Consider the following 16,199-nt stretch of genomic DNA (forward strand, 5'->3'; position numbering starts at 1 on the left):
TGCAAGTTGCACATTTATACCAATGATTGTACTTTTTATATTTATGTAATGAAGAAGACGGGGTTCCATTAAACACTGATATTTACTGACATTTCTCTGATTTCCTCAGTTGTTATTCTTCAGAATGATCATGTGCATAAAAGAAAACTTGCCAAGGTTGCAGCATATGGGATGGGTCATGATTGGTTATAAATCTATATGAGAAGTCATTAATAAAAAGAATACAGTTAATTTAACTTTTATCTCATTTTAAAAACATATTTTTAAATTTTTCTGCCGATGACTGGTTGTAACCGTCAGACGATAAGCTGATAGCTAATCGCAATCAGAAAACAAAAGAAGTAGAACCAGGTTTTGTTTTTTAATGGGTGTGTATGTGACTTCCTGTGTTTCTGCAGCCAGCCAGCGGGTCTTCAGCATTTATATTGTTATGTGTCGTATGAAAGCAGCAACCTGCGGTGTTGAAAAATGAAGCCAATGAAGAAGTGCAAAATCCTGCAGTTCATCAAGTGTCCACTTGAGGCTGTCTGCAGAAGAACAGGAAGTCACATTAACACGACAGCCAAAAAAAATTGTTTTTACAGCATGAATTAACATGTTTACAGCCTGGTACAAAAAAAAATAGGTCTGATTAGTTATTGTCATCATGGGCACACACTGTACAGGGGTGAATTTTTCTAAAACGGCTCTTTTTTTATTTTAAAAACAATACATGTTATCCATAGTTAGCCGCGTAGCTGACATGATTGACAGGTGGGCGCGATGTAACAGTTCATCAAGAGGCTTAAAACCCGCCTCAGCTCCAGCTCTCAGCCTGTCGTTAGGTTGACTGAAAAGTTAGGCTGAGACAGCATTTCCAACATGGCGGATGCTGCTGATGAGCCTCCAGCGCCCCCTGCAGGAACAGATAGGTGACGTCACTCAGGCTTCAAACATGAATATTTACAGTCTATGATTGTATGTAGTTATTGGAACGCTGAACGCTGAACCTCAAGTGGACACTCGAGGAACTGCAGGATTTTGCACTTCCGCATTGGCTTCATTTTTCAACACCGGAGGTTGATGACTTTGTGATTATAGAGCTGCTGTGTCAAAGACCAAAGAATCTGGGTGTGTTTTTCCTTTCATTAAAATAAATTTGATGGTGTTTACATTCAAACAGCTGGTTCAAATGTTCCCCAGTGCATCCCTCTTTAATCCAGCCTCACTGGTTCCTGTATTCAGAAAACAAATGCAGCCTGTCGGGAGGAACCTAAGGAACAGCGTGGCTCTTCAGTAATAGTTCAGATCAGGATGTAAGTCATAAAGGGGGGGAACCTGTAATTGCATTCATTATTGAAATGAGTCTAATCCTGGAATATGATGCTGGAAAAACAACATGAATGATCTCACCGCTCCGGGGTTGAAATGAGTCCGTGAGGAGGAAATGTGCCACAAAGTCTGAGCCCGACCGGTCATTTTCTGTTCAGCGAGAGGCCAGCGTTCTGCGATTAACCGGGACATTAAAGAGTCCAGGGATGTTGTCGGGGGAATTATTACAAAGTTAGAAAGACTCTGCTAATGCTGGAGATAGAAGCAGTCTGTCTTTACTGCTTTAATAGAAAAATTAGAAGCAATTTGTATAAATAAGGTTTAAAAAAAGGTAAAATTAAACAAATGGAAAAGATAACATTAGATACAATTAAAAGAAACTTATTATTATGATAAATTTTTAATTAGAGTCCAATTGAAGTGTAAAAATAAGCACAAAAAACAATTTGAGGATAAACACAGCAGAAGAAAACTGTTTATTTTTTTTAAAGCCTGTTTCTCTGAAGTAATTTTCCCTTGCTGTGCATACAAACAAAGCTCTCCTTCACACACACACACACACACACACACACACACACACACACACACGCACACACGCACACACACACGCACACACACACAGTGTAACACAGTTTCATTATCCCACAGGGAGACAGGACTGCAGTTAAACCTCCAGCAGCAGACTGAAGTGTTTCCTCTGGGTCTCTGTCAGTGTGTGTGTGTGTGTGTGTTTGTGCGTGTGTGTGTGTGTGTGTGTGTGTGTGTGTGTGTGCCCGTGCATGTCAGAGTCAATTCCTTCACTGCGGCAGAAAAACTCAGATTCCCGCTGTTTGCCATGAACTGATCCCCACTGTCTCTCCGCGTCTCCTCCTGTTTCCTCTTCACTCTCTCTCTCCTCACTTCAGATTTATTTTTTTTCAAACATAAACACTCACATTACTGATCGATCTATTTCTACAAACTGCTCGGAGATGAATTGATCTGGTTACACGATAGCAGGAGATAAAGATGTGGACTCCGGCTCTTCCCTTTCACGCTCACATTACAGGAACATGTCATTTGTCTTCATTTTAAGAAATGTCACAAGTGATTTGGTCGACCAGCTGTTGAGAATCAAACACTTGTCAGATGAAATAAACGCTTTGATCAGTCTGTGAGGAGAGAGCAGCGACACGCGCTCAGATGGTCGACCTTTGAAGATTATAGCGTCCTGATCGCTATATTTGGAAGCTCTTCTTAATATCACACAATGGCGTTTATTTTTTGTTAATCCTACAGAATTCTCGCTCTGCCAATGAAAGGCGTCTGATTCAACCTTCACAGCAGGGTCTTAAGACGCTGACTAGACTCTTCTCCTCTGTCGCCCCCCGGTGGTGGAACAAACTACCAAACTCCATGTGATCTGCAGAGTCCCTCTGCACCTTTAAGAAAAAGCTAAAGACCCAGCTCTTTCATGAATACCTACTGACTTAATGATGATGGTCTCCATATTATTGATGATGATGATGGTAATGACGATGGTTTTTGTTTGATAACGACGACTTATAAGATGGTTTCTATACTGATTAGAGCTCTCAAGAACTGCCCTCAATGTTGTGCTTTGCCTCTGGTCACTTCCTGTCAGCACCTGTGTGTCCAATCAGACTCAAAGCTGATCGTTTGCTCTTACTGACATTGTTCCCTTTTTTCTAGATCCTTGCTTGTGTTGTTCTTACTCTCTGATGTACGTCGCTTTGGATAAAAGCGTCTGCTAAGTGAATTTAAGAATTGTAGAATTTATAGGGCGTCACAGTTTAATTTTTTTTCTTCTTATTGCCCCATTGACCGTATTTAAGAAGTTGTTGCAGCCTCTGGTAACAAGGTGCTGAGCACGACACGTTGTGAGGCAACATTTGGAAGGAATTTGGATTTGTGCACTTTGGCGCCCTCTGAAGGTTTTAAACCGTATCGTCCCTCAACCAACACCCGACACCATCGGACTTTTTTTGTGTCATACCCACAACCATCGCCGTCCTCATTCATGCACGCCCTTCTCCGACCTCCACCTCAGCGGCAAGGACATGTGGACAACAGGAACGCGAGGAATAGAAATCCTGCCTATTATCCCATATGCTCTTTTCGTAAAGCGTCTCAATACAACACTTGGTATGAATTGGCGCTTTACAAATAATGATTGATTGATTAAAACACATAATGTACTGACAGAAGCAACTCGGGGTCAGACTGTCTCGCCAACATATTCAAGCCTTTCATATATTTACTCTAGTCCAGCGTCTTGCTCGGTCACTCTCTCTCTTTCTCTCATTGGCTTCATCAGTCACCGTCCTCTATCGTCTCTTGGCCTCAGCCGTTGTATCAAACAGTAAAGCTTCTTTTAAACTGCAGGCTGCTGTGTGAACTAGTGCTGTAAAGCTACAGAGAACAAACCATATGACGTATTTTTGTAGGCCAACCCTGAAGTAGCATCTCCACGGGGTCTAACCAGAATCCTCCTCTGGGATTGTTTCATTGGATTTTGGATCATTGCAGAAAATAATCTCTGTGTTAAACACACGTTTCTGAAGCGTAGGCGTTTTGTTCAGCAGGATAATCTTCACAGATGAACGCCATTTTTATGATGTTTGAAGCGTTAACGCGGCCGACAGAAGTGAAAAGCTAACGTTACGCTACAAGCTAACTACACCACGGTCGGATGATTGTGACGTCACTAGCGTTACGCTTCAGACGATCTCCGATAAACTAATCCACGTAGCTTAATAAATAGTTTACTAACATAATATTCACCTTAACCTAAAGATTAAACCTACAGGAGACATCTCCGACTAGTGAGAGAGTTCCCGCCCTCTGTGTCCGGCGTGATGACGTTTAATGTCCCCGACGACCGCTGTAGTCACATTTAGCCACTTGTTAGCAACCGCCTTTTTAAAGACGAGTAAAAACTTCACAAGTGGAGGTATTACCTAACGTAGTTTATGTGGTCTAACAAAACACCAACATCTCTTCAGCTTGTGTTAACCACAGACCTTATTTCAGGAGTCTAACCACAAACACATTCAAAATCCCCGTTGACTTTTAGACGTTAGACCCCATGGCGCTCAAATGCTAACTTACTTCCGGGGGACTCATAGGACTCATTCCTGCGGCGCTCTATATTCACTTTGCGAGGGAGCTGTGGCTCGCTGCCAAAGTTACATAGTGCTGAAAACAGGTGACTGAAGCGCACTCTGTGGACATGAGAGAGACGCTGTTGAAAGTTACTGTACTATCAGATCGACTTTGAAGCTACTGCTCTGAGGAGGAAACGTTAAACTGTTGCTTTTAAAAAAACAGACCGTCTCTTCAGAATAAAAAAGAAGGACAAAAAAGGACTCTTGAATATGTGATAAGGACAAAGCGCTGACCTACAACACTTAAAAATGTCTCTGGAATAAATTTAGACGTTTATAGTAACATCTCTCCTTCAGGCTCGCTTTCTCTTCATATCCACCTGAGGCCATGATATGTGAGGCCACATTAAGAGTCACTTTGAACCCCGCAGCCCTCCTTTTACCGAGTCTTTCATGTGTGGAGGTTACATCAGCCTACCCAGAATGCACAGGGTGGGTGGAGAGAGAGAAAAGCCTGCAGAGCTGTTAGTGAATCTGAAGAGACAGCAGCGAGCGTGTCGGCCGTTAAAGGCAGAGCGTGGAAATCAGAAGTCATTGTGGGGATGCGACAGTTTGCATGTAGAGGGGCCTGAGCGATGAGGCAATTACCTTATAACATCTGCTCTTTCAATTACAATGCAAAGAGCGAGAGAGAGAGAGAGAGAGCGAGAGAGAGAGAGAGAGAGGTTAATAGATAAGGGAAACACTCCGATTCAGCTAATGAAGTTTAATATGATCTCTTGGTCAGATTACAACGCAGCGCTGTGCTCACCCGCGGCAGGAATCCTTCAGTGTCAATGGAATAAAGCGCACAGTTCACAGCAGATAAACTTAAATGAATACTAATCAAGAGGAGAGGAGAGAAAAACAGCGCAGCTCTGAACACCTCTGAGACTCAGATCGAGGAGAAGTGAAGACAATGAGAATGTTTTTTTTTTATCATCTGAAGCAGAAAAGAAGAGAAAAACGTCCCGCTTCTTCTTCATGGTTCTCTGATAAAAATGTAGAGATTAAAGGAATTGTCTTCATCCAGGTTTTAATCTCAAAAAAATGAAATAAAGAAGAAGTCTCTCTACACAAGATGATTGGATCATCCTCTTTGAATCCATGTTTTCAAATATTAAACTCGGCATGAGACCAAAGAAAGGACCTGTGGTCAGATGAAGATAAATCCAATTTGCCTTCAGGACTCCTCAAATATGGAACGACTTCCCTGAGGGGGGTGAATGAGACACTTCTTAAAACTCACTTTTGTAGATTTGCTTTTCTGTGATATCATCTTCGTCTTATTGCTTTTTTTTTTTTTAAAGATTATTTTTTGTGCCTTTAATGGAGAGACAGGACAGTGGATAGAGAGAGAGAGAGAGAGAGAGAGAGAGTGGGGAATGACATGCGGGAAAGGATTCGAACCTGGGCAACCTGCCTGGTGGACCACAGCCTTCACACATGGGGTGTGCGCACTAACCACTGCACCACTGCACCACCAGCGCCCCGTTTCATTGCTTTAACTCTGATTTTTTACTTTCTACTTTTTGTTTTCCTCATGTTTCCTGTTCTTCCTGCCCTTCCCTCAGCGTGCCCCCCCATCTGTGATGCCCCCCCCCCCCCTTTAGTATAAAGTCTCCATGTTCATATGTACCCACAGTTAGGGGACAAGCCTCTTTAGAAATATGTGAAAATCTCAGAGAAAAGTGTCCCCATAAATGATCAAACTGGAAGTACAGAGAGAGCCTGCGAGTTGGGAGAAAAACTCGAAATAATCCAACATTATGTTTTCTTCACAGGTGCAGAGCAAACTCTCGGTAGCTCATCTCCGAGCGGCTGACAGTGTAATAAGACATTTATGCAAATTCCCGCAGTCACAGTAATTTCCAGTTTGCCGGGTTTTTTTGTTTTTTTTTCTTACTTATATTTCTGTTTTCGGCAGGTTCACTTCTTTTGTTCCTATAATAAAAGTGTTTTTTGCAGGTCTGTCTGAGATCTCCCCTTCCTGTGCATCAACAGGTGTGTTCCAGGTTTATCTTACAAATATAATAAGGAGACATTGTTACTGAAAATGTGGCTACAGCTTTTTTTAAATCTGCTGGAATAAATTGCAGCTACCACGATCACACAATTACCTTAATTGGTTAAACTTGAAGACGATGTCAGACGCTTGGAAAGATCATTTAAATGTTCGGGGAGAAAGATCTTTAAAGATGAAACTCTGCTGCTCGTTAAAGTGCTACAGGGTTAAACCTTCCAAGTGATTGAGCATTTTTATTTCATCTCAGGTGCACAGCTGACTTTTGAACTGCACCGCTTCAAACGTTCTGACTTCCTGCTTAATAAAACATTCCTGCACATTCACAGTCAAAGAGATTCACCCTCTTCTATCTTCTCTCAATGTTTGTCCGACCTTCTTCCACATGACGATGTGCTGCACAGCAGGTGAAGCTCTAGGTTATAAAGTGCAGGTAAAAAAAATCGGTACACTCTCATTGAACTCTTTCTGCATTTGAATAAAAATCTGATTCTGACCAAGAAATATTGGATGCAGGTTTCAACGTGTACACTCCTGTTGTAGCAGATTCTGCAAAATTTGCAGTTGTTTTTTTTTTTTTTTATGTAAAAGGTGTCATGTCCATCCCAGCCTCTTAGGTTATGTTTTCATTTGTTGTCTCTCATTAGTTATTTCATGTTGAGCGTTGCTTAACTTACCTCTCCTCTCCTTTCAGAAACAGTAAAACTTACAGGCTTGCATCTGGGCCCTCTTCTTCTGATGAAAAGGCAGCTATAATATAACTTCACGATGCTGTTCACTTTTTAATTTTTTTTTATTTAAAGTCTTTCTATGTGATTTTTCACACTTAAATATAATATAAATCAAGTCTATCCTCTGAAAATAACTCTGTGAGTCATGACTGTCTACAATGGGTGTAACATCCGAGTCCCACTGTCTGTGATGTTTTCAGAGTTTTCAGAGTCCTATCTTCACTTTGTTTACATCGCCTGGACGGCCGGCTGACTCCTCCCCTCGTGTATAAAAGTTGTTTAATTGAGGGACTAGAGAAAAGAAGAATAACATACTGTACTCACTGCTTAACTGTGTTTCTAGATCACGCTCATTTCAGGTAAATTTACATGCAGTGTGAAGATACGAGCATAATAAAGATCGCTAGCATTAGCATGCTAACACAACAATGCAGCGCGAGTTGTTTTGGTTTCATGCTGGTGCTCAAGGGCGACATCTGCTGGATCAAAAAAATCGCATATAAAGCCTTTAACCTTTATTTAACCAGGTTGGTCCAATTGAGATTAAAAACCTCTTTTTCAAGGGAGACCTGGATAAGACAGGCAGCAGCAAAAACACAAAGTTAAAGACGGAAATACAAAGAGAGACAAAGTACGATTTACAAAACACAACATTTTGGATTAAAATAGAAACCATCTATGAGTCAGATCTGGGAATCAGTCGTTCAAACAGCCGAGCTAAAACATCGACATCCTATAGAATCTGCTTCCATGTCTTTCACTTGAGCTTTAAGTCACTCTGCAACAGATTCCAGGGCTGAGGGTGCAGAGTACCCAAAAGCACTTTTCCCAATTTCCCAAAAGAGCATGAAGAGGTCCTGAGATGATGGATCGAATTGTTCGCTTGTTTACGCTGTTAGAGGCAAAGAGAAAGCTCCACCGCTTTGTGATAGACACAACGGTATTTCTGAAACTCTTGAGTGAGAATTAGATTCTAAAAATGGGGGGGTGGGTAAATTGCCTTTTGAATTGCAAATCAGTGTGCACTACTGTGGTGCATCATTTGTAGAAGAGGGGAGCCGGTAGAGAGGAAGAGAAAAGTAAAAAGCAGCAGGTATATTCTTGCTGATCTTTTATGAACACTTTCTGCATGTTTCTTTTTTTTTATCTGTGTGGGTGTTGCGGATAATCTTGTTTGCAGCGACTAAATGCGCCTAAATATAGACCAAATTGTTCCTACAGCACCAGGAGGAGGACAATTGCAATATCTTTCTCATTCTCTCTTTAGTCTCGTTTTCCCCCCTCTGTCTCATCTGTACAAATACTCCCTCTTTTTCTGTCTGGAGAGAAATAGATTCTGCGGCTCTGCGGTTAAATCTGCTGACTGCACTATCACTCCACTATCAGCGGCTGTCCCCCACTTCAGCTCCCCCGGAGGGCGGCTGAATTAATGTGAAACCTCTCTACACATTTATGGCGTTTCAATAAGGTTCAGCTGCAGAACAGAGCGGATGCAAACCCTGCAAGAGGTATTCATCACTCGGATTAGTACTTTTAATTGGCCTCTGTGTTGAAGAAATCAGGGGGAAAAATAAAAAGCCTGTGATCATAAAATCTGTTTTATGTTGGTGTAAAGTGAGCGAAACAACAAAGAGAGAAGTGGCTGCACAGTGAAGAGAAGAGGAAGGAAGGAAGGGAGGAAGTAAGAGAGGAGGAGGAGAGGAAGGATGGAGCGATTACTTCACGTCTTCGTCTACAGTCCCAGCAGCGCCTCGGGGATCTACATGAGCCTGATGTGCGCTCGTCATTATGCGAAGAGGAGTCCCACAGAGCCTGCTTTCCAATAGCGCGGCTTCAGGAGTGAACTGGGGAGGAAAGACCCCCAGGAGAAGGGGGGGGGGGGGGGGGGGGTAACATAAATTACATGAGGTAATACAGACGGAGTAGCATGTCAGAGGAAGAAGGGAGATGCTGCAGGAAATCTCTTTATTGCTTCTCTGAGACGTCCACAGAGATTGTTTGTTATATTAAATATTAAAAATAGCCTTTTCGTTTGAAGATATTTGCGTTTTTCTTACCAAGTGTTCACAACTTTCTCAGCACTGATGGATAGAAATATAATTCAGCACCTCACTGGATGCGTCTCAAACGACGTCAGTGTCTATTTGACAGATATCCTCTTTCTCTCTTACACAAGAGCGATAAAAAAATAGAGCAGGCTGAGCTCTGCCGCTCACTTCCTTTTAAAGTTCATACTAAGAAATCAAGAGTATTTTGTATTCCCAGTGGTGGTTCTGATGGTAACAGCTGTTTTAAAGGTCACATATAATGTTAAATCCTCTTCTCCATGTTTCTCTAACTCTAATATGTGTCTCTAGTCCGTCTACAAACCCCCCTAATGATGAGAAAAGTCCATCCTCTCCGTCTTCTGCCTGCTCCACTGTTCAGAAAATGTGTGCTCAAACAGGCCATTTGGAGATTTCCCCTTCATGACATCACAAAGGGCAGTAGCCCCTCCCCCAGGTGGGTGACACTCCCACAGCTAGGTGTTTGTTCTGCCCTCTGAGTCTGCCTTCTCACCGTAAACAATAGGACATGGAGCGAGAAAGCACCGAGTACACCCAAAGCCCTTCCAGAGAGGGGGCGTGGTCAGACACAGCTCATTTACATATTTAAAGGTACAGACACAGAAACAGCCTGTTCTGAGCAGGACTGAAATAGAGGGGTTTATAGACATGATCAAATACAGGATCAGAGTGGATTTAGAATAAAAAACTTCACACACATGTTTTGAGGAGTTCTGAGACTTATTTAAACTTGTTGAAGAGGAGGAGGGTATGTCACCTTTAACTCCAAATTCTGTCTCCAAAGGAAAGTTTTACTCACATATGTTTCAAGACGAAGTCAGTTTATCTCACATAATTTCTTCTGCAAGAAAATGCAAATCCAAAATGATATACCATGCAACCTACACCACCCAAGCCCTTCCAGAGAGGGGGCGTGGTCAGACACAGCTCTGTTGTTTGTGGTAATGGTTTCACAGTGGAGTCGACACACTTGAGGATTGTTTGGACAAATAATCAGTCTGCGACAAGCCTCAACTCAGGCCACGCCCCCTTCTGCACAATGTAGCCTACAGAGAGCAGGATATTATCGCCTTGCTGTGAGGGTCATCTTCACCCATGTTGGGGTTTGATTCCGGGATAACAACCCGCTCACTGTACATTATCCCTCACATATCAACCCGCCTTTTTTCAAGCTTGGTCATAAATCCAGCTGGATGAAATCAACCCCTCGGCCTCGCTTATCATTATGTTAGTTTCTGCCTTGAAGTATGAGCGCGTTGATTCTGTATTTTAAATATCTATTTCATTTTTAGTCGGCGATCGATCAGGAAGCAATGAAATAATGATGATTTGAATTTGAGCTTCTCAGTCCCAGGACTTGATGGATGAAGACGATTAACATGCGGGACTATTTCTTGGCTGGCATATTACCCGTATTAATCATGGAAATTAAGGTTTTACATTAAGATTTCTGCACTGATTATTCAGGCAACAGAGTGTAAATTTGTGATTTAGAAGCAAAGCTGGATGTTTTAGGTACTGTGTCGCTTCAGCTTTATTCTCTGCCTTTGAGGGATAACGGAAACCTGCAGTGAAGAACGTTTCCTTCAAACTGCACCAGAATGAAGATCAACTTTTTTGACTTTATTAGACTGAAACGTTCCAGCTTGTGGACTTCATCAGGGTCATGTGCTTGCACAAGCCGAATAAAGTTGTTACGTCCTGACCGGTCTGTGTTTTCAATCAATCAATCATCAATTTTTATTTGTATAGCGTCAACTCATAACAAGTGTTATCTCGAGACACTTTACAAAAAGCAGGTAAAAAGACCTTACTTATTGCTATATTACAAAGATCCGGCCGTTTTGTGTTGCTCCTGCTCCACATGGCCACCCCGCTGAGATCTGTTCCCATCACCTCCTGAAGATGATCTGCTAATCAGAGGAGCTGGAGATTTATACCTCCAAAAAGTTGCACTTGAACGCACCGCAAAGACTACAGCCGACGGCCAACCACCACGTACTGTTCTGTTCCTGCATGAGAGGAAATATCTCTCCATTGCCAGCAGGGGGCGGTAGCTCGTTGTTATGATACAAGAAGTCCATTTTCACACCGCTGTCGCTCACCACTCGTATTATAGGTCGCCTACTAATGGAGAATAATGTCTGATAAAAAGTTGAAAATGGCGCTGGCGTTGTCAGCTCTTGGTCTTTTAGTGGAAAAAAGAAAAGCAGAGGAGGAGGAGACAAATAAGGAGAAACCGCACTAATGGGTGAAAGCATGGAGACTACAGCGGCATGCTCAAGGGGCTTTACTGAACCTGAGAGGAGAGCTGGAGAGGAATGAAACCTCCCAACAGCCAATCAGAGAGACTCCTCTCAGTGACCGCTGATGCTGATTCAACATGTCAAATCGGCCGACGATCTCCTCGGCTACTCCTTCAGTTCCCCTGAACATAATCTTAATAAGATCAAAACAAAAGATCATGAAGTTGATCTTCATACTACAAGTGTTAACTGTTCCTTTCAATCTTCATGCATCTTGGTAGCTGGTGAAGTTGTGCCTGACAAAATCCCGCTCTGCTTCTGAAAACTCCAATGTGCACAAAAAACAAGAGAGCTGAAGATGATGTTTAAAACGGACAACAAGTGATTGATGTTTGTCATCATCCAGACATCACACAGCGAGTGTTTTTAACATCCTCTTCTCGATAACTTGTCAGAGGGGAGTTGATAAAAAAGAAATCCATCAGGGGCAGGTTTATCTTCCAACTGCAGAGTCCAGCTTCCTTGCAGCGCTAAGGGGAGGACAATTTTTTTTTTTCTTCTCACAAGGTTGAATTTTTCATTTCCTCTGCTCAAAGACAAGTGACCATTCCCGGAGCATGACTTTTTAATCTGAAGCCGTTGACACATCTTTAGTCTTGCAGCCTTATTCAAGGTTTAGGCAGATGAGATGAGGCGTGAATCTGGGACGTAAATCTTTTCCTGGAGCAGCTTCAAAAACCGGGTGAAGGCCGTCGTCCCGAGCGAGGGCGGAGCAAGATGTAACATTTCATAATGCTCAAGTCAAGGCTGCACCCGTTTAATTTGATAAAGTACCTGACGGTTAAAGTGGCATTTGTTCTTGGAAATGTCTTTGTTATTTAAAGAGGATTTGAATTGCTCTTCTGGGAATCTTATTTCTTTACAAGGCGAACACAGCTGGATGTATTTCTCTCTCTCTCGCTCTCTCTCGCTCTGTGTCTCTCTCTCTCTCTCTCTCTCTCGCTCTCTCTCTCGCTCTCTCTCTCGCTCTGTGTCTCTCTCTCTCTCTCTCGCTCTCTCTCTCGCTCTCTCTTTGTGTCTCTCTCTCTCTCGCTCTCTCTCTCTCTTTGTGTCTCTCTCTCTCGCTCTCTCTCTCTCTCTTTGTGTCTCTCTCTCTCTCTCTCTCGCTCTCTCTCTCTCTCTTTGTGTCTCTCTCTCTCTCTCCGTCTCTCTCTCTCTCTCTCTCTCTCTCTCGCTCTCTCTCTCGCTCTCTCTCTCGCTCTGTGTCTCTCTCTCTCTCTCTCTCTCGCTCTCTCTTTGTGTCTCTCTCTCTCTCTCGCTCTCTCTCTCTCTCTCTCTCTCTTTGTGTCTCTCTCTCTCGCTCTCTCTCTCTCTCTTTGTGTCTCTCTCTCTCTCGCTCTCTCTCTCTCTCTTTGTGTCTCTCTCTCTCTCGCTCTCTCTCTTTGTGTCTCTCTCTCTCTCTCGCTCTCTCTTTGTGTCTCTCTCTCTCGCTCTCTCTCGCTCTCTCTCTCTCTCTTTGTGTATCTCTCTCTCTCTCGCTCTCTCTCTCGCTCTTTGTGTCTCTCTCTCTCTCTCTCTCTCTCTCTCTCTCTCTCTCTCTCTCTCTGTGTCCATTCTGCTCTGAAGGTTTCGTTTCTTAAAAAGGGGTCAGAGGTGAGAAAACATTTGACATTATAAAAGTTTTACAGATTAAGTCGTAAACAGACACTCACAGCATCAACCATCAACCTTGTCGGCGCTACACAGCAGCATCGGCTTTATTAGTTTGCCTTTGAGAGACAAAAACACCAATTTAGAGGACTGAAAACCAAGCTGGGATAAAGGGTCATCCTGCACAGCAAGGAAAGGAAAATGTGACGTTGCAATGGCAAAGAGGCAGCACTGAGAATGTGACACAAACAAGGCACAAATACACATAACACTTGTGTTAATCTCATACACACGCACACACTATAAAATAATAAATTACACTTCTTTTTTTTTTCATTATAATTTTTTTTATTTGTTTATTTTTTTCATTGTTAAAATATTTAATTGCTGATTATTACTTTTCATTATTACTATTGTATTATATGTTATTATATGCTTTGGCAATATATTTTACACATTCATGCCAATAAAGCTTTTTGAATTGAATTGAATTGAAATGTGAATACAAGGAAAACGCCTCTTTCTTAAAAAACTAATAATTTCAATTCATTCATAATTTCATTTTTATCCTTCGGTTACGTCTTCCCTGTCTTGGTCTTGGTCTTGGTCTTGGTCATGGTCTTGGTCTTGGAGCATTCTGGTCTCGGGTAGGTCTTGTTGTCTCTGTTATTGTGGTCTTGACTACAACACTATACTGTCATCATTAGAGGATTTCTGTCTCCCACTTATGTCCAAAAAAGTCACAAGTAGGTGGATTGTTAGTTGTTGTGAATGACTTTCACTATCTTTTTCCGGTGCTTCTAAATTTACTTCAGACATGCAGTCGGGCATTTAAAGTAACTTTGGTGGACGGTAATATTTCAGCTGATAGATTTCTGCAGAAACAAGCCCCACTGTACTGTATATATAAAATGCTGAGTCATGCTTTAATGCTCATTGAGCTATGTGTGTAACAGAAAATGTTTAATAAAAAAAAGGACTCAAAATCATCCTCTATGTGTGAGTGCTATTGTGGGTTTTTAAAGCTAAGATAAAAGGGAAGAGAAAGTATTTGATTCATATTTGTGAAGAATATTTAACAATTAAATGTTGGAAATAAATTAAAGTGTTTATAACGATGTCATCCCTCAGCTGAGTGAATGAATGTAATGTAAAGAAATCAACCTTCCGGGGCTCTACTGCCCTCTGCTGGTGGTAAATAACAAGTGCAGCTCATAGAGTCAGTCTATCATTATGACACACACTGAATAAAGGAAGAACATTGAGTTATATTTATTTCAAACATATTATAAAATACGAAAGATTAAGGCAAGAAAAGCAGCAGAAAATATGAAAAGGGAATCTAAACAGTGATATTGACTCACTTAGTCAACACAAAACAAAACGACATGTTAGATAAAGAAGAGCATGAAGTTTACTCTTATTTATTTATCCCCCATTTCCACTTTTCAACAACAACTTAAAGGCCAGGAAAATTGATTAATACATCGTATTTGATGCACAAGCAATAGGCAATATTAGACAACATCAAACTTTATTTATAAATCACATTTCAGTTAAATTCAACGTGCAGTTCAAAGTGATTTAGAAAAGTGATTGGCACGGCAAAGTTTGGGAACCCATGCACTTTCAAAACATGAATATGTAAACTGCTCTTTGTGCTATTTTCTTAAATATAAAAGCTTTAAACATTCTCATATGGCTCCAGGTGATATGAATGACTATAAGGGTGTGTTTTCCGTTACCAGCTGCATTATTGGACGTTTATTTCTTGATAACATATTGACAAACGTTTGTGCACAGCTTCTGTATGTTCTTCATTTTCCTCTGTTTCAGCCCTGCATAAATTAGTACATTGCAAGCTATATATTATTTAATTTAAATGATCGATATACGCACACTTATTTATGTAAATACTGTAATTGACATCTTAATTGACTCATCTGTCACATAACTTAATTTTACTTATTATCATGTTACTTCAGCATCTTTTACACTATTCACCACTGCACTGTTTCATATTTAGTCATGTAAATATTAGTCTTTTCTTTTTATGTTTATTGTTGATATTTAATGTTGTACCTGTACATAAGAGAGCACAGTTCACCAAAGTTAAATTCCTTGTGTGTGTGTAAGCATACCTGGCCAATAAATCTGATTCTGATTCTGATACTGTCACCTGAGGGAAAGTGTATTTTGATTCTGATATTTGATATTTATATAATTCAACCACCCGGAGACGATGTGGGAACATTTATAATGAGGATTATACATATTTATTTTTAGAACTTCCTAGGGGAAATAAGTAAAATATATATCACAATCACCATGATTAAGATTTCTTTGTTTGGCATAATCGAGCAGCCCGACGAAAAACTGAATAATATTCAGAATTAAATGATTATTATTGTAATAAAATATGTATGTTGGTTGCTTGATTTCACTTCTTGTCTTGTATTTATTATTAGGCATTTAGAGGTTTGTAACCTTATCTATGTCACCTTAAGTATGTTGTATTCATTATTTTCTTAGTTAAATCCTGGTTGTATATATTCTCATTCTTAGTTTTGATATTTTTTAGTACTTATTTACTTTGTATTTAATATTATATTGTGTTTAGATTTGCTAACATTGTGTTTTTTTGCTCATATTGTGTGTTTGGACAACCTGCAGCTGTAAAGCCACAATTTCCCAGTTTGGGATCAATAAAGTAATTCTATTATATTCTATCTGTTCACTCAAAATGTGCATTATCAGTTTTAATTGTATTATTTGTTTTTAGTTGTTTAACATGTTTTTTAATCATTACATTGAAGTTAATTTCGGTGCTTTTTGTAAATAAAAGAAGAAGTAATGTGCACAGTACTCACAGTAGGGTTCATGTTTGTATCCTCTTTAATCCAAATAAAGTTGAGATAAAAAAAAATAAAACTCTTAGCGCCAAGACGAGTCACATCATTTCCGGGTTGTAGTATCCCGGCTTGTGATTGGAGGAGCCTCTTTTCCACGCCCACTACGTTCCATGC

The 16,199-nt window shown here is 40.9% G+C and overlaps 1 long non-coding RNA gene across 1 annotated transcript in view; it reads right to left on the bottom strand.

Annotated features, from left to right (window-relative positions):
* LOC132975169 (uncharacterized) overlaps nucleotides 1-1,926 on the bottom strand; it is a 97,384-nt gene extending 95,458 nt beyond the window's left edge. The window contains exon 1 of the long non-coding RNA XR_009673244.1: nucleotides 1,864-1,926. This is a non-coding gene — a long non-coding RNA (uncharacterized LOC132975169). The remainder of the gene's footprint in view (nucleotides 1-1,863) is intronic.
* Between the last annotated feature and the right edge of the window lie 14,273 nt (nucleotides 1,927-16,199).

This window comes from Labrus mixtus, chromosome 6 (genome assembly GCF_963584025.1).
Source record: "Labrus mixtus chromosome 6, fLabMix1.1, whole genome shotgun sequence".
Classification (NCBI taxonomy): domain Eukaryota; kingdom Metazoa; phylum Chordata; class Actinopteri; order Labriformes; family Labridae; genus Labrus; species Labrus mixtus.